Below are 15,910 nucleotides of genomic sequence, written 5' to 3' on the forward strand. Positions count from 1 at the left end.
GACGTTGCAACAGAGATGAAGAAACGCGGCGGCTTGACAGCCACGGGCAATGTGTCCAGACAGCGAGTGCAGATCTCAAGAGGCAAGAAAAGAGCCCTGGCCACTGCCCTCACCCCCCAGCATCCTGCAGTGACCCTGACTCGAAGCAAACACGATCCCTGCTGGCCTTAACATCCCGCGTGGGGACAGCTACCTGCAGCCACGGGCAAGGAGGAAAGGGGTTCAGGGCAGAATTATGTGAAATTGCTGGGACCCTGGGTGCATCCCAGGGGCATGCACGGAGGAGCTGAGCCCCCGGTGCTCCAGCCCCCACGGACCCAGCAATGCCCCCCAGCTTAGCATCGGTCTCACCCTCAGAGCTCAGAGGCTGGAGCTGGTGTTTGCAGCACGTGGCTCAATGCAGGCGTTTCTCTGCTAATGCAAAAAGCGAGATCCCCCTCCCTGCATAATTAGCAGCCTCGTGCTAACGAAGGCTGAGAAAGAAACCCAAGGTGAGGATTCAGAGCCGTGACCCCACACCGGTGCTGCTGAACGACCCCGGATGGCTCGGGGACACCCATCAGGACCGTGCTGTCACTGCCAGCCAGGCACGGAGCCACTTGTTTGCATCTCAGGGACAGCGCCTCGTAATTCCACTGCAGAGGCGATGCCCTTTTGCAGCAGACACATCACATGAGGGGCACACTGTGATGTTTTCTCCCTACGTCCACAAAACGCCCCGCTCGGGGAGCAGTCTTGTGACTTTCTCCTCCCGGCTTTCTCATCTTGTTTTCATCACCGATGCGGCGACAGAGGGCAAAACGGTGCCCGGCAGTGCTCACAAAGGCCCTGCAGAGCTGCTGGCTCCCTTCCCTCCACCTCCACCGAGTCAGCTGCATGCAAGCGAAAAACGCAGGGGCTCGCGTCCAGCTGCAGATGAGATACGGCCCCAGCAGCCCGATGACTACGTTGCACTTGTTTCAGCCACCGAATAATTAAGCTGGAAGAAAAGGCCAGTATCTCCATGTGACTGCAGCGTCTGTGTGGCTGTTTTCATGCAAGCCTGGGTCTTTTGGTTAACGCCGATGACTGCAGCGTCATGTGAGGATTTGCAACAAGGAGCAACTCCTACATCGGGCCCTGGAATCTGTCCGGCAGACGGGGAGAGGAAGCAGAAGGTCGTTTTCTTTTGTGCCTCTTACAGGAAGAGAAGTCACGTTGGCCTGGCAGAGGTTCAGGGCTGAGCTAAGGACTCGGCGCTGGGAACTGCCCTTGAAAGGCTGGGGCTGGAAATAAAACAGAGAGGCTAAAAAAGGAACTTGCAAATTGTGCGAGAGGGCTCTACCAGAAGGCACGTGAGCGAGCTGCCTCCAGGTAGCGGGGCAGCCTCTGGCCTGCTGACTGCTCTCACAGCGCCCGGGATTATATTTAGCAAATCGCCTACTACGGATCCGAAAACACGTGTACATGCAGAACTTTCAAATTCCTCTGAATTTACAGCGCTGGGCACAGGTGCCAGCCTTCTGCCCTGCCCTGAGCATCCCCGGCGTGCGCTCGCCTGCACCCCCGAGGCTTGGGGTGGAAAGCCAGAGACACTTCTGCCTCTGGGTTTTATTCCCCCCCCCTGGTCCAGGAGCACAGTTTTGCACTTTTAACTTCCCATTTCTGAACTGCGAGCTAACCTGCTGTGCAAAAAAAGAAAAGTTAGTGATGAGGCTGGCTGCTAACCCGAAACTGAAAGAGAGACGAAGGCAAAAGCTTTTTCCTCCGCGCCGCCGGTGCACAAAGCAGCACCTGGAAGGGCAGCACCGGCAGCACTGCTTGGGCACAGGGCTGGAAGGTGCCAGTGCCAGGACCAGGAGCAGCCCCGTGCCCATGGCACAATGAGGCCGGGGCAGTAAGGATCCATCCTTTATCCTTTCCTGCAGGACGCAGCACTTTTCACATCAGCAGCATTCCCAGGGCGAGCCGCTGCTGCAGGGATCCCCTGCCACGGCTGATAAAATCACATTAAGCTTCTTTCGTTCTTTCTCCCTTTTTTAGCCTTTTTTACAACCAGCCTTGTGTGTCGATCAGAGACTTGAGGCAGGGCTGAAATTTATTTTCCTCATCAAGCAGGCGTTACACACACCTCTGCCCATCAGCGCCCTGCCCGCCGCACACCCCGGCACGTTCCCCAATGTCCCTATAGTTTAGATCACACCCACGTAGCTTAAAAGCATCTGTTGATAAGCTCCAGCTCTAAAGACCCAAAACAGAGCCAAAAGCCAGAGGCAAAACTGGAAAACCCTAACCCCTGCAGAGGCAGGTTAGCCAGAGTGGAACAAGTGATGGGCCCCAGCAGAGGAACCACCGGGATTTTCCGGCCGGCCCTTTTGTTGCATGGAGCAGCAGGGGACGGGCAACAGGAAACTCGGATCCCCCGATAAGCTCACTGACAGAGGGATTAGTGGAATTTTACCCGTTTTCTAGGCCGTTTACACAAATGGATGAAGGACCACGCTGGCAGGGCTTGTCAAACCCCGTGCCACTCCTCGGCTGCGGCACGCTCGGGCTTTAACCAAGGGGATTCGGCTCCTCGTGCTCAGGAGCAAAGCCCTCCTGTGCCCCTACACACCTACCAAACCCCGAGTCCGTGCTGAGACCCCACTTCCAAAAAGCAACGAATTTTGATGCATTTAAAGCCTGGCCCCCGGGCACGCTGCTGCTTCCTGGGCGCTAACCCCAAACCCAGCAGCAGCGCCCGGCAGGGAGGCGCGCTGGCATTTCGGGTATTGTAGGAAGGCTTTTATTGACCTTTGGGTTGGCAGAAAGGTCCCTTAACCTTTCAAATGACTCAGGAGCCAGCCTAGCTGTGTGCCCGTACATCGTGGCCCGCATTCCTACAATTTCATGCTAATTGCACTCATCCGAGCAGCATCTCGCCGCTGTTTCGGAAGCCTGCCCAGGTGTGCTGCAGCAGACCCCTTGCGCCCCTGAGATCCCCTGTCAGGGGCCAAGGCTGGACACAGATAACAGAAAAACCTCCCTGGGCGTGCACGCCTGGCATCGCAATGCACAAAGGCAAAGGAGCTGGTTGCGAGCCCCTGGCTAATTAAATTAACCTCGCTCAGAGCTCGTTGCAGCGCGGTTCTGCCCGTGCGCCACCAGCGTAACGCCCGGCCAGCCTCCCCAGCCTGTTCTGTTCCCCTTCTTGCTCTCCCATCCCTGCAAAGTTCAGCCCAGTTCTCCCTGTTCGGGAACTTCACGTTAATTTTGACAAACCAACCTCGCTCATTTTATTATATTTTTTTGTCTAAACCCCATAATTTAACGTTAGCAGCACCACGCTCAAGCTGCTCAAAGGCCCCTGGACTTCAGCCCCCGAGCACGTTTTAAAACCAGGCTACCTCCACCTCTCAGCGTGCCGAGAGCTGGGCAGCAAAGAGGAGGAAAATACACCAAGCAGCATACAAAGAAAGGCTCAAAACCAGGCACCCAAACCCAAATTATCCTTTAAAATTTCACCGCGAGTTTGCAGCACTGAGGGCAGAGCGGCCGTGGGGCCGGGCCACCTCTGCCGGCAACACGAGCCCGAGCCCCCGGAGGACTATTGTCGAGCCTCTGAAAGAAAGGGACGACATAAAACAAAAATATTTGTAAAGCGTAATGGGATTTTTTCCACCACCGCTGGAGAATGTTTTTCAGGCAGTTAGCCAGCACCACTTCAAAGAGCGAAAAAGCGTGTGGTTTTGACACAGCTTTGTACTTTAATATTAAACAGAAGAGAGAAAAAAAAAAAAAACAAAAAACACACGCACACGACGACGACGAGCCGGGCTCGGCGAGGCAGCCAGGCAGCCGTCACTTTGATGCAGGAGAAAGTACGTCAGCGGGCTGCATCACGGCGGCTCGGGGAAGCCTCCCCCAGCAGCGCCCTGCCCACGCACGCCGCGAGGAGGGGACTCGGCACGGCCCCGGTGGCACCGGGGGACCCCGGTGCTGGGGATGCGGGAGGAGAAGGAAGGTTGGTGCCGAGCAGGGGGCACATGGAGGTGATGCTTTTTGTGCAGCTGTGTCCCAGCCCCGAGACCCTTTAGGATGAGGTGGTCCCGAGGCTGCGGCTCCTTCGCTCTCGCTGGCACCACGAACGCCGCGGCGCAGCGGCACGCAGCAGTCTGGTCTCCCTTTTAATCCCGGAGCACTGAGGGCACGTTACAGGCTGGGTTTGCAACCGGCTCCTGCCTGTCTGCAGGACTTAATTTAGACGTATGGAAGAGGCAGGTCTTAACCGAGCAAGAAGCGCAGTTTCTAGCAGCCCTGTTTTGCTAAGAGCTAATTGCCGATTCCTCAAATTCCAGCGAGCTGGAGACTGGACCTCACCGCCACCACTTAACCCGTTCGCCCTGACATCAACCGAGCTGCCTTCCAAAGGATGCAGACTTGTTTTGTGGCCCTTTTGCTTGAAAATATCACTTCTCCAATCTGATTCCTGCGCTTTTCCAAGTAGTTTGCAAGTCTAGGAAACAGGCGAGCAGGATGGGGATTTGGGCAGGCAGCTTTCTGACACCTTGAGGGGTGGAAGCCCACCTCGACCCGCTGGCACGCAGCACCAGAGGCTGATCAAAAGGCAGGAATTAGGAAATCTGAAGCTCGGCCCTGGCTGGGGCTGGCAGCTTTATAATGTGAAAGTCCTCGTGCTGCACGGGAGCCTCGCTGCTACCCGCACCAACATTAATTGGAGAGCGCTGCAGCTACCTGGAGTCTCCTAGGCTAAAAATAAAAGGCAGAAAGGCAGGATTTAGTATCTCGGGAGGAATGCGTGTTTAGGTTTGCCGGGGCGGCTGATGGCTGCTTTGGTATCACAGTCACTACTGCTGCTAAAAAAAGCCCACGAGGAAGCAGCAGGAGAGTCCCTGGCACCGTGCTCTCCTCCTCCACGGCCACATGAGCATCCTCCTCCTCCTCCTCCTCTTCCTCGTCCTCCTCCTCCTCCTCCTCGTGTGCCAGGATTCAGCCTGGAGCAGAGCCCTGCCCTGGGAACATCCCAGCCCACGCAGCTTCTCTTCCCCAGCAGGGTTTTGGTGTGAAAGGAGCAAGAAAAGGATCGCCCCCGCTGCCTGCAGCATCGCCCAGGTTGGCCAAAAAGAAGCACAAATCCCACGGAGCGCAATGAGTCCACGAGGGGCTTTAAAAAACTCCTTTTAAGTGATGAAATAGTTTAAATGGAGATTTGTTCTAGCTACTACAAGATAATTCCTTGCCCTCTGCTATGAATTCCCCATCCTGGGAATTGCCAAAGGCCCCATAAAGGCTGCTGGAGCCGGGGTGCAAGGGGGAAGTAGCAAGGGGCAGGCGCAGCGCTCGGCACGGCCGCGGTCCCACCGGGAAGGCAGAGCCCGCGCTGCACCCAGGTTCATCCCGGGGTTTCCAGTTATGAAGAATAAAGGTAAAAACGGGGGGAGAGAGCTGCAAGAGGAGAAAGTTCATTTTCCCCCCCACTTATTCATTTTGTAAGAATCCTGCTTACGCGGGGCTTTTAGCAGACAACGGCAGGATTGTTCGCGAGGGCGCAACTTTTGGTGAAATCCCGGCGTTACTCAGCAAAGCGCCTTACACGGCTTATCTTCCTGACAGAGCAGGAGTTGGCTGGGTAAGCTCGGCGACAGCAAAGGCAGGAGGATGTTTTATAAGCGGCGTGGGGAAGAGGAGGAGCCGTGACCCAGTTTAGCAGCTGAACCCTGACCCGCAAGTCAGCGCGGGTAAGCGGGCCGGAGGGAAGGCTGCTCCAGCCCGTTGTGTAAGAGTAGGAAACGCTTGGAGAGGAAAAGGCAAAAGCAACCGCCGAGCACGAGGGTGAGAACCCAGGTGGATTAGTCACCGAGGGCTGGAAACACAAATAAATAGAGTGCGTTCGCTCATCGCCGCCTCTGAGCACCTCGGGATGCTGCAGACGCCGCGCGCAGAGCGGCCGGGAGGTGGGTGTCACACGAGGTGATCCTAAATCCTGCACGGGGAATTTGGGGAGGAGAGGCAGCACCAAGTGCATCGGGCCCACAGAGCACCGGGATGCCACGAGGGAAGCGACCGGACCACCAGAAGGGGAGCTCAGCACCACCTTCAGCACCACCAGCTGGGGCTGGCGATGCAAAGGAAAAGTGGTTGGGGTTTATTTGCTGCAGCAGGAAGGGTTCCCGTAACGAGGAGCTGCAGGAACCAGCACTGATGGCATCTGCGCTGACCTCCGTCATCCCCACCAGATGAAGAAGCTGCATTTCACCGAAGGACGAAGCGAGCCCTGGAAATCCCTCAGAGCTGTACGAGAAGGACAGCGGGGTTTTGTAACCAGAGCAGAAAGAGGAAAAAGCAAACAAATTCCTGGAAAAGCGAGCGTTCAGCTCGAAAAGTCTGCCTTCAAGTATCGGCTTGAGCCCAGGCAGCTTTCAGGTCTCCCTCTCCTCCCAGCTTTCTTGCTGGCTTCTCCCCTCCTTTTTTGATCCACACGCGGGCTCCTGAGCCGAAAATGAAAAAAACAAGGTCAGTTTGGGGCAGTCCAGGGACACCTGATGACCCCAAGGGTTCCAGGCAGCACAAAGGCTCAAGAACCTTAAAACCCAGCCCAGCCGCAGCGTTACCGAGCGGGGCACTGCAGAACAAAGGCAGCAAGTGCAAGACAAGAGGGAGAGCAAGGAGAGGAAGAAGAAAGCGAGAGAAAACTCCTTAACCCACTCAGAGAGCCATGACGCATCTCACGCTGCCACCCACACGGGGAGGGAGGCAAATTACAACCAGCAATTAATGAGCAAACGAGCAGCCCGTGCGCCGCTGACCTGAGCGCAGCTCGCAGGGGACACGAGGGAGCTCGGCACACGGCGCTTTGGGGAGCTCACCCCCGAGAGCGCAAGCACGCCACGCACACCCCCTTGGAAGACGAAGGCTGCCGGTGCCCGGTGAATCAGCTCGAGCCAGCCCTGCTCTGAGCAGCACGGCGGAGCCGTCTCCTTTCCCAAAATGCCAAAAGAAGAGGCTGAGGATCGTTAGCGCCAGCCCCGGCACCGAAGGACGCGCTGCGGCAGCGTGCCTCGAGGAACCGAGTAAGGTCAGCCCCCAAATGAGGGGTTGGCGGAGTATTCTGCTTAAACGCAGCTCGTTAAAAATAAAAAGGGGTTATTTTGATCCGGCACACGGCACATTGCATCATCTGGAGCGTGCCGCTAGGCAGATGGCGAGGGTAAGACAGAACCTTCCCTTCCCAGCGCCTGCTACCATGTTAGGAGCCTCTCTCCACCGCGTCTGTTCAACGCCGGGAGCCTTCCAGGGGCTGTTTGAGGCAAGAGAAATCGGGAAGCAGAAGGGGAGCGCTCCTCTGACTGGCATCAGGATGGGGGAAGGCAGGCTCGTAGCGGATTTCTCCAAGTCTTGCAGAATTTCTGCGTTATTGCTGCTACGGGATGAATCGCCAGCCAGTCGCTGCTGCTCACGACAGGACACCAGGAGCCTCCCGCTGTCAGCTTGAGCAAAAACCTCGTGGATGAGACCCGAAGGAACACCGGGGGCACAGCCCACGGCATCTCAGACCTCCGGGGTGACCGAAGTCACGGCCGGGGTAAGACCAGAGGAGCTCTCGGGTAGCTCAGCAGGTTCCCAAACCGTCCTGCTGTGTTTATAATCAAAATACCACGGGGAAAAAAACACCGTCCGCAGAAAGGGGAAGAGATTTGTGGCTGTTCCATAGCCCTTGAACCCCTCCTGCCTTGGATCCTCAGACAAGACGATAAATTCAACAGGCTAACGAGCTGGAGAGCTGATCAAAGGACGCGTGTTTACGCGCCCTGTAATTTCTGTTCGAGTCCCACACACTCACAAATATTTATCTGCACAAGTCATAGCACTAATCCCATCCCCTTCCTAGCTTTTAAGTCCAGTGATCAAAGTTGTACAATTTCTTGAAGCCAGGACTTCAATTTCAGTGAGCGGTCTCCCCAAGGATAATAAAAAAGCACTTTTTTGGAGCAGAAATTAAAAGAAAAGGGCTATGTTCTACGGAAAATGATGAGGAACTTCAAAGGGAAAGCAGGCAGCGGAATTTCACACCGCCTATTCCTGCAAAGGGTGACTGCAGGCGATCCCCTCCCAACAAACACTGGAATTTGGGTTTCACCTTCTCAGAAGGGCCTCGTGGAGCGCTGCCAGGGCTTCACCTCCCCGGCCACACGGGCAAATTACGGGCACCCCGAGCTCTGCATCGGAGCAGGGCTTTGTGTGGAACCCCCCCTGCCTGCCCCCCGCTCTGCTTCTTGCAATTTAAGCTCCCCCGAGCCCCAAAACAGCAAATCCCACCCGTGGGCAAGGCGAGCGCTCGCTCCGAAGGCGACGCTTCGCTGTTAAACAGCTGCACCTTGCACGGGAGCAGAGCATCCCCGAAATTTCCCCTGACCTATGAGGTTAAAACCCAGCGTACGGCACGAGAAACATTTCCCAGCTATAATTAGCCAAGGGAAGGAGTGTGACAGGGCTCCTGCAGCCGTCGATACGGGCTGTCCCCAGCGCCGGGGGGTGCCAGGGGACACGCAGTACCTTGGCCCCTGCTGTAAGCAGCTCCAGGGCTCCGTGCTGCGGTGCCAGGCGTGTGCAGGACACCAGCAAACAACCACCGCCCCCCACGGCACTTCTCCAGCTCGGGGGAGCTGCAAACCCACGGAGGTTTCCAGCCCTCCTTGCCTCGCTGCGTGCCGGCCCTCCTCCGCTTCCAAAGAAACTCAGATTAGATTTCTTGGGAAGCAAAAGGCCGAAGTTTTGCTGCTTGAGGACGTCGCTGGAAATGCCTTCCGAGGCCACCGGCCCCTCCTTCCCCCTCTGCACGGGAGTTGTTTGTCTCCGCTCCCCGTTTGTCATCCTCGCTCAAAGAGCACATGAGTCAGTGCACCGCAGATGCTGCTGATAACGGCGCCCGTTTGGGGATGTTAGCAAGCCTGCAGAACAAAGCTAAAAAAAAAAAATAAATCCCCCGGCCACTGGCTCCCCATCAACTTTGCCAGTAAGTGCCTGGTAAATGTCACCGGCTTCGGGCTTTGCACAAACAGCCCTGCGGGGACAATCTGCGTTAACTCCTCAGCTCCTGCCCCACCGAGGGCTGGTGCACCTTGCGGTGTGTGCTGCCGTCTGTCCCAACACACACCGTAACGAGGAAAAAGGAGACGTGTGACTTACAGCAATCTCGCACAGGGTGGGTTTTTTTGTGCTGTGCCACCTCCCCGAGCAGCAAGGCGTTTGTGCGGCAAGCGGAGGGGTGAATGTTTTTGCACGGAGCACCCGGGGTCTGGCCTCGCCTGCTGAGCTTGGTGGGCTCCAAAAGGGATCCGAGCTTCAGTGCAGCAGCACCAGCTGCAGGAGCTCTCAGGACGGTTTGCAATCAGTTTATCGTGACAAACGGGATGGAAGGAAACACTCAAGTGCACATAAATAGCCCCTGCTAAACAAAACTGCCCCATTAAAGAGCCATCAGCCCCAGCGCTGATAAACCCACGCTGTTACCGTCCCACCACGACCCCTGGCAGGTTTGAATGCTCCCTTCAGGCACATCTGGAAGAGCAGCCCTGCCCCAGTGCCCCCCAAAAAAAAAAGAAGCAGCAGTGACCCAGCAGTGACAGCCTGGCTGCTGGTGACCCAGTGGCAGCTCGAGGCCACCTCCAGCAGCTCCGCAGCTGCTCCCTGCAGCAGCCCGTGCGCAACCTGCAGTGGGGGCACCACCACGATCTGAAAACCAAGAGCTCTTTCTGGTTTATATATTCTAGATTCCCTTAATTTCTTCAATATTCCTGATTCTGGTTAAGCGTACCTTCATGTTTGCGTAACGCAAACATGAAGGCGCACGATGGAATGAAGGACTGGAGGAGTTTCCAGCAAAAATGGTTAAGTTAAGGGTGATGATATCATACAGACCCCATGGTGCTCGAGCTGCCTTGGCCAAAGGATCCCTCACACCGAGCTGCTCGTCCTGGACAGGGGCCAGCCGGAGGGAGCCGCCAGACAGAACGGGACGCGGCGTGTTCGCAAGGGCAGTGCCAGGACATGCAGGGAACGGGCACATCTGTGCCCTGTCCAGAAATCATCCTACAGCCAGAAAAACAAGTGGCCTTGGGTTCTGCACAGCGAACCCCCGCAATGACCGATGTGAAAGGGATTAAAAGCCTGACCCTCAGACAGAACATGATTAATTTTTAAGATTTGGGTGCACCGGAATGGGAATGACGGAGAGCACAGACACAAAAGCCCCGCTCCGTACCCGATTTAAATCTCCGACAAGAGGATGGGAACCCCTTGCTGTACAGATTTATTCCAGTGTCGCTCCGGAGGAGGCTGCTGTGTTTCAGGAAGCGCCAAATGTTTGATCAGAGACTGAATCCAACCATCTCGCTGCTGCTTCCTGCGCTCCTGCAGGCTTGGGGCAGGCGTTTGGGAACGTCTCACCCTGACCCACTGCAGCCCCGTCCAGCTGCAGGTAGCGGCATGCACGATGGGGAGCTCTCCGAGGGGGGACTGGATGAATTTATGGACGCCTGTTGGGCTTTGGCTCCCGACCTGCAGGAGAAATGCCGTGTGTGACCTCCTCCGGGCAGCCCCAACGCTGCCACTGAGCTGCTGCTGCCTGACAAATGGAAACCTGGGTGGAACAACGCAACCTCTGGTGGTCACCGGCGCGTGGTGTAGTGACAGCTTCCTCAAATAGGGACCAACTCGGGTCTGCATGGCCTGAGCGAGGTGGGACAGGCCGAGCACGGCCGTGAACTTGAGCAGAATAAACTCAGCGTCAGCACAGGCTGTGCTCGGTCCTCCCTGTGCTGCAGCTTCGGCTCCCAGGGGCAAAATGCAAGCCGGGGGACTGGCTTCCTACGTGGAAGGCAGCTGGTGTCTGCCCTCCAGCCATTTGCAGCCTGCATTGATGAACGTAAACAGCTCCTAATTAAAAGCACTGGAGCTGCATCTTCGTCACGTTTCCAAAGAGGCAAAACCAGGACTGCGGCACGTGAGTCACGCAGCAGGCAGGACGGCACAGTCCCACCACGAGCAGCCCCGGCGTTTCCCGATTTTCCTCTGCTAAAATACCAAACACTTTCCTGTGCATAAATAGTGAATAATTAGTGTAGGTGCTAAGTGTGTCAGCTGCCTTGGCCTTGCTTGGCTGCTGACCTTCGGTCCAAGACGAAGCCTTTCAGTTACCTTCCTCCACCTCAAGCTCGGCGTTATTGTAGGGGATTCCCCTTCCTGCACAACAGCTTTGAGAACTCGAGTTTTGCTGGGATGTTTCTGGGTCCCACCACCACCACCACCTCTTTAGGACGATGCACAAAAAAAAACAAAACAAAAACAACACAACAAATGTTAGGAAAAGCCTTTAAATCAGATACTTGCAATAATGTGCAGAGCTAAGATTTACGAAAGTGTCAAAAATGGGCACTCAGTAGCAAGCTCATTATACATTTACTTTAATAACACATTAAACCAAACGACTTTTTTTTTTTTGCAAAGATGAAGGGCCCCCGTGCCTGCCAAACTCGGAGCAACACCCAAACGCTTTTGCATACTCTGGCAACACAACAAGCCTCTTTCAAATACCAGATACTCCTTGACCATGCAAAATTGAGCTCCCCGCGTTAATTTACGACCTTCCTAACAATGTGGGAAACTCATTACCAGAAACAAACAGCCGAGGTGTCGCTGGCCACCTCTCACCCACCCCGACAAGCCCCCTCCAGGACCACTTCTCACGGGAAGGTGAGCGGCCCGATGGGGCGGGCAGGGCTGGATGCCCCCTGCAGACCCCGCGCCAACAGGGCTGAGATCTGTGCACGGGGGTCCGCACAGATTTCTAAAAGCTACTGGGAGAGCTGCCCATGCAGTGAGAACACCCACCGGGTGCTGCAGGAGAGGGAAGATCTGCCTAAGGAGCAGCTAACTCAGGCTTTCCACCTGAGATCATCCCCACAGCCAGCCTGAACGCCAAATAGATCTGAAGGCAGAACACGAGCATCAATTTTATTTTATTTTTTTAACAAGCTGCTTGCTCAACATTCCCCTTTTCTGCAGTTTGGGCAGGATTTGAGCACTTTGCCCGTGCTGTGCACTTACTCAGACCCCAGAGCTCGGCGCTCCACGTCAGGGAAGCAATAAAAAGTAAAAGCAGCAGACAACCCCAGCAAAAAAAAAGCCGTTTCTCAGGCCCTTCCTGGAACTCCATCAAACCCAACTGCCTGTTGACTCTGCTGCTGATGCAAAGCCGGGCAGAGCCAGCCACCCGTACGGGCAGCCCTGGCGCTGAACCCAACCCCAGCGACGGTTGCAGTTCTGAGTAATTTTTTATTTTTTTATTTTTTTATTTTTTTGCTCTGCTTGGAACCACGTAAATAGCATTCCTGTTGGCCATTAATCCCCTTCTGCTCACGCTTCCCAGAGTAACCGCTGCTGGGAACAGACTCGTGGCTGCTGATGCCCAGGGCTCCCCCGGCCACGCGAGCAGCAGCCAGGGGAGAAGGGAGCTGCGGTGGCACCGAGCTCACTCCTAGGAGCCAGGAGCAGCAGCTAGCAGGGGCACTGCGGGTGTCTGGACGTGGGTAATCCTTCCACCAGACCGAACTTTGTGACTCAAGGCTCCATAAGATAACAGTTGGAAAAAAAAAATAAAAATCAGTAGGCTTTTTCGGGGAAGTCTCTGTACACCAGAGGTGCGCAGTGATTGGAATTTCAGGTACTGGCTTTGCTGGAAATATTTTGAAATGGGATATTTTTAACTGAGTCTTATGCTCTGCTACTCCCCGTGACCATTTTAATTACCAGGTAAAGTACTTTAAGGCAAACCACGCTCAGAACAATGCTGTCTGTACCTCTGTTCGTTGCAGTGCAGTATTAAGAAGGAGCAGAAGTGTGAAAAACCCAAATTGCTGCAGCCCCTGAGCAAGAGGGGCTCCGGAGCAAGCCCTGCTAACGCCAGGGAGAAGGGGGTGAGGCGCACATCACCTGCAACCCTCTGGAGGTCAGAAAAGGAAGCAGCTCGATACTGCAAGAGAAAAATCTCAGGGCAGAAATGCAGCTTTCTTCCCTGAAATGCACGTTGCAAACTTTTTAAGTTTTGGGCAAGGAAGCGGGCAGGGCCTGCAGCAAGAGCTGGGAACGAAGAGGGTGCCGGGGTACCCCCACGTGCCCGTCCAGCCAGGTTGTGGGGCGCGGGTGGCAGAGCAGCTGGTGACACAGGAGAAGTATTAGTAAGACAGCTGAGTACCGACTGAGTCACCAAACCGCAGGAAACTCACCCAGTTCACCACGTCTTCGCCCCCTCCCCTCGCATCGTGGGAATGCAAAGGGCAGGGGACCGCGCGCTGGGGTGCCGGGGACGGTCAGCCCCGCGCCGTGCACCCCCCTGCAGGGTGATTCACACAGCCCAGCCGTGTGAACAGGCTGCAAGCACACATCGGCTCTTCCCCGTGCAGCAGTAAATGCTGGACTTCGGCCACTTCATCTCTCCTGGGTGGTTTTTTGGCACGGCTGCTCCCGGAGCAGACATCCCCGTCCCCTCCGTTCGCTCGCCCTGGCCTCAAGCTGTCGGCTCACCTGCCATCCTACCACCCTACAGGGTCTCTGAGTCCAGGAGGAGCCTTTCTGAGGTTCCAGCTCTCCAAATTGGAGCCCTCACACCACGTTTGCTGGGCCTGGGAGCACCGTGTTCAGGGCTCGAGCCGTTCTTACCCAGTAATGCATTTCCCAGCTGCGACGTTCAAATGGCAAGGGGCTGGGAAGCTGGTGTGTGCCGACAGCTGGGAAAGCCAGCACCTGCCTGTGGGAAAGGAGAGCTCATTTCCCCAGAGCTAGTGAAAACAACGAGGTGTAAACTCATCTGAAGAACCACCAGCAGCATTCCTACCAAGAAGGGAGACCGAAGGAAGGGAGACTCATCAGCTCTGAGAGCGCCGGGACAAGGAGAGATCCCACCAGCGAGAACCGAGCCTTGGGAAAAAACAAAAAAAAACACAACACACACAAAACCTCCCAAAATAGTGTGTGTATCCCATGCGACGTGGGTGGCTGGTGTGCAGCCAGCTGCTCGCTGTGCTTCAGCAGCATCTCAGTCGTGCCCCTCTCCAATCCATCCTCATCGCTGCTGGCTGCAACGTGGGACCGCACGCACGGCGTGAGCCAACACGTGAGGAGGGCAGGCAGCCCTCAGTCCTCTTGGGCACCTCTGAACCCGACCCCTTGTTCTCCCCTCTCTTTTTTGCAGGATGCAGCCAAGCAGCGAGATGCCCTTGGACTGATTCAGCAGCTCTGAGAGCACGAGATGAGCGGTGCTAGCAGCACGCACGGCGTGCCCGGTGCTCCAAGCGCTCCGTCCTGCTCTGTGCCTCCCCAAACCCTGCCACTGACCCCTGCAGCTGCAGGCAGTGCTCAGGGCACTGCCACCAACCCCTGCAGCTGCAGGCAGCTCTCGGGGCCCGCAGGAATAGGATGCCACAGGGGTAGGAACGCGGCAGCCACGGGGCAGGGCACGAAGGGCGATGTGCCGGCAGCGAAACCGCCCCAGGGCAGCCGGCAGCAAGGAACCCGGGGCGCGCTCAGACGAGACCTGAAGAGCAAATATGTTCGGGGAAAGAATGCAAAAGGGTTGAGCAGTGGTTGTCACGGGAGGGACCTGCTCGATGCTGGTACTACAAAGCAGATTTGCTCTGCTGAACCCCAGCATCCCGCTAGGCAAACCCTTCCTCTGAAGCTTTATGCCAAAAGGGTTTAAAATTAGAGTATTGTGCTCACATCTCTCCTGAACAGAGACATTTGTAAACTCTTAAGCAGCTGCAGTTCACAGAAAACTGACAGGCGTGTGTGTTCAGATCCCCAAATTTTAGGCTGATACACACTTAACACTACAGTGCTGAGAAGCGTTAGGAAAACAGAAAACGGGGAAAACCGGGTTACAAACAATCACGGCACTTCAAAGTGCCTCCTAGGAGACTGCAACCCGAACGAGGCCACCCGGAGAGGGAGAACTGGGACACTTCCCAAAGATTTTTATTTTTTTTTTGGTACTATATCAAATTGGGATTCTCTCAGTTATACTACAAAGTCAGGCAGAGCCACAATCTCAGATTTCCCCCCCACACTCTCTGCATGCTGATGATTGCGTCTGATTAAGAAACGTAGAGGAGTTTTGCACATGCTGCAGAAATTAAGTTCTTAGAAGAGAGTTTCAAGGGCACGGGAGGGCAGGAAAGGTGGTTTGTGTGCCTGCGTGGAAGAGGTGCAGAGAAGGGTCATCGCCAACAGCCTACAGACCGGGGGAAAGAAGTGATAACTCAGCTGTCAGCCTGGCCACGTGAGGGGGATCTCCTGAAGAGCCAGGTATCGTTACTTGGCACTGGATGAGCCTCTAGAAAGAGGCTTTCAGCATCTCGCTGAGCTCAGATTAGAGGTGCAGAACTGGAAGTCCTGTCCTGTTTCAAATGCAGTTTGGCTCCGAGCAGTTTTCTGAGCGTTTGCAAGGTTTTTGCTTTTTTTTAAGCTGAGCACAGAGACAAGGAACAAATTCACCTGAGCCAAGACTGCTTCAGCGCCTGCCTCGGGACACTCGGTCACATCCATTTCCCTGTTGTGTCCCAAAACAAGCGGGTCTCTGAGCCAGCTGGGCTCCCCCCCTGCTGCAGGGCTGCGAGGAAGGAGCCTGGAGGCGAAGCCCCAGACCCGGAGGCTGCAGCGCGGTCCCTGCAGCGGCTCTGCCCCAGCTTTCCCGGGTGACCTTGGGAAAGCAACTGCCCTCCTTTTCCTGCAAGGCCTCTGTAAATCTTAACAAAGCACCTCGACGCAGACAGAACCCAGCGTTTGTCACAAAGGAGACAGGATTCCTGTCGATGCTGATAAAGCTGGAACCCTGCTTGCACAACGAGCAGCAGCCAGCCGGCAGAAAGCCTTT

The 15,910-nt window shown here is 55.7% G+C and overlaps 1 protein-coding gene across 14 annotated transcripts in view; it reads right to left on the reverse strand.

Annotated features, from left to right (window-relative positions):
- The window catches only part of GNG7 (G protein subunit gamma 7), a 63,213-nt gene that overhangs the window by 18,676 nt on the left and 28,627 nt on the right, over nucleotides 1–15,910 (reverse strand). For 5 of the 14 annotated variants that reach the window (XR_011090094.1, XR_011090095.1, XR_011090092.1 and 2 more), the window contains one exon: nucleotides 1,182–1,265. The exons of 8 other annotated variants lie outside the window; for them this stretch is intronic. The gene's annotated coding sequence lies outside the window, so the exon portion shown is untranslated. Of the gene's footprint in view, nucleotides 1–1,181; nucleotides 1,266–13,563; nucleotides 13,586–15,910 lie in introns of those variants that run through there. One more of the 14 variants, XM_068661956.1, reaches the window with a different exon arrangement.

The sequence above is a fragment of the Anas acuta genome, chromosome 26 (assembly GCF_963932015.1).
Source record: "Anas acuta chromosome 26, bAnaAcu1.1, whole genome shotgun sequence".
Classification (NCBI taxonomy): Eukaryota; Metazoa; Chordata; class Aves; order Anseriformes; family Anatidae; genus Anas; species Anas acuta.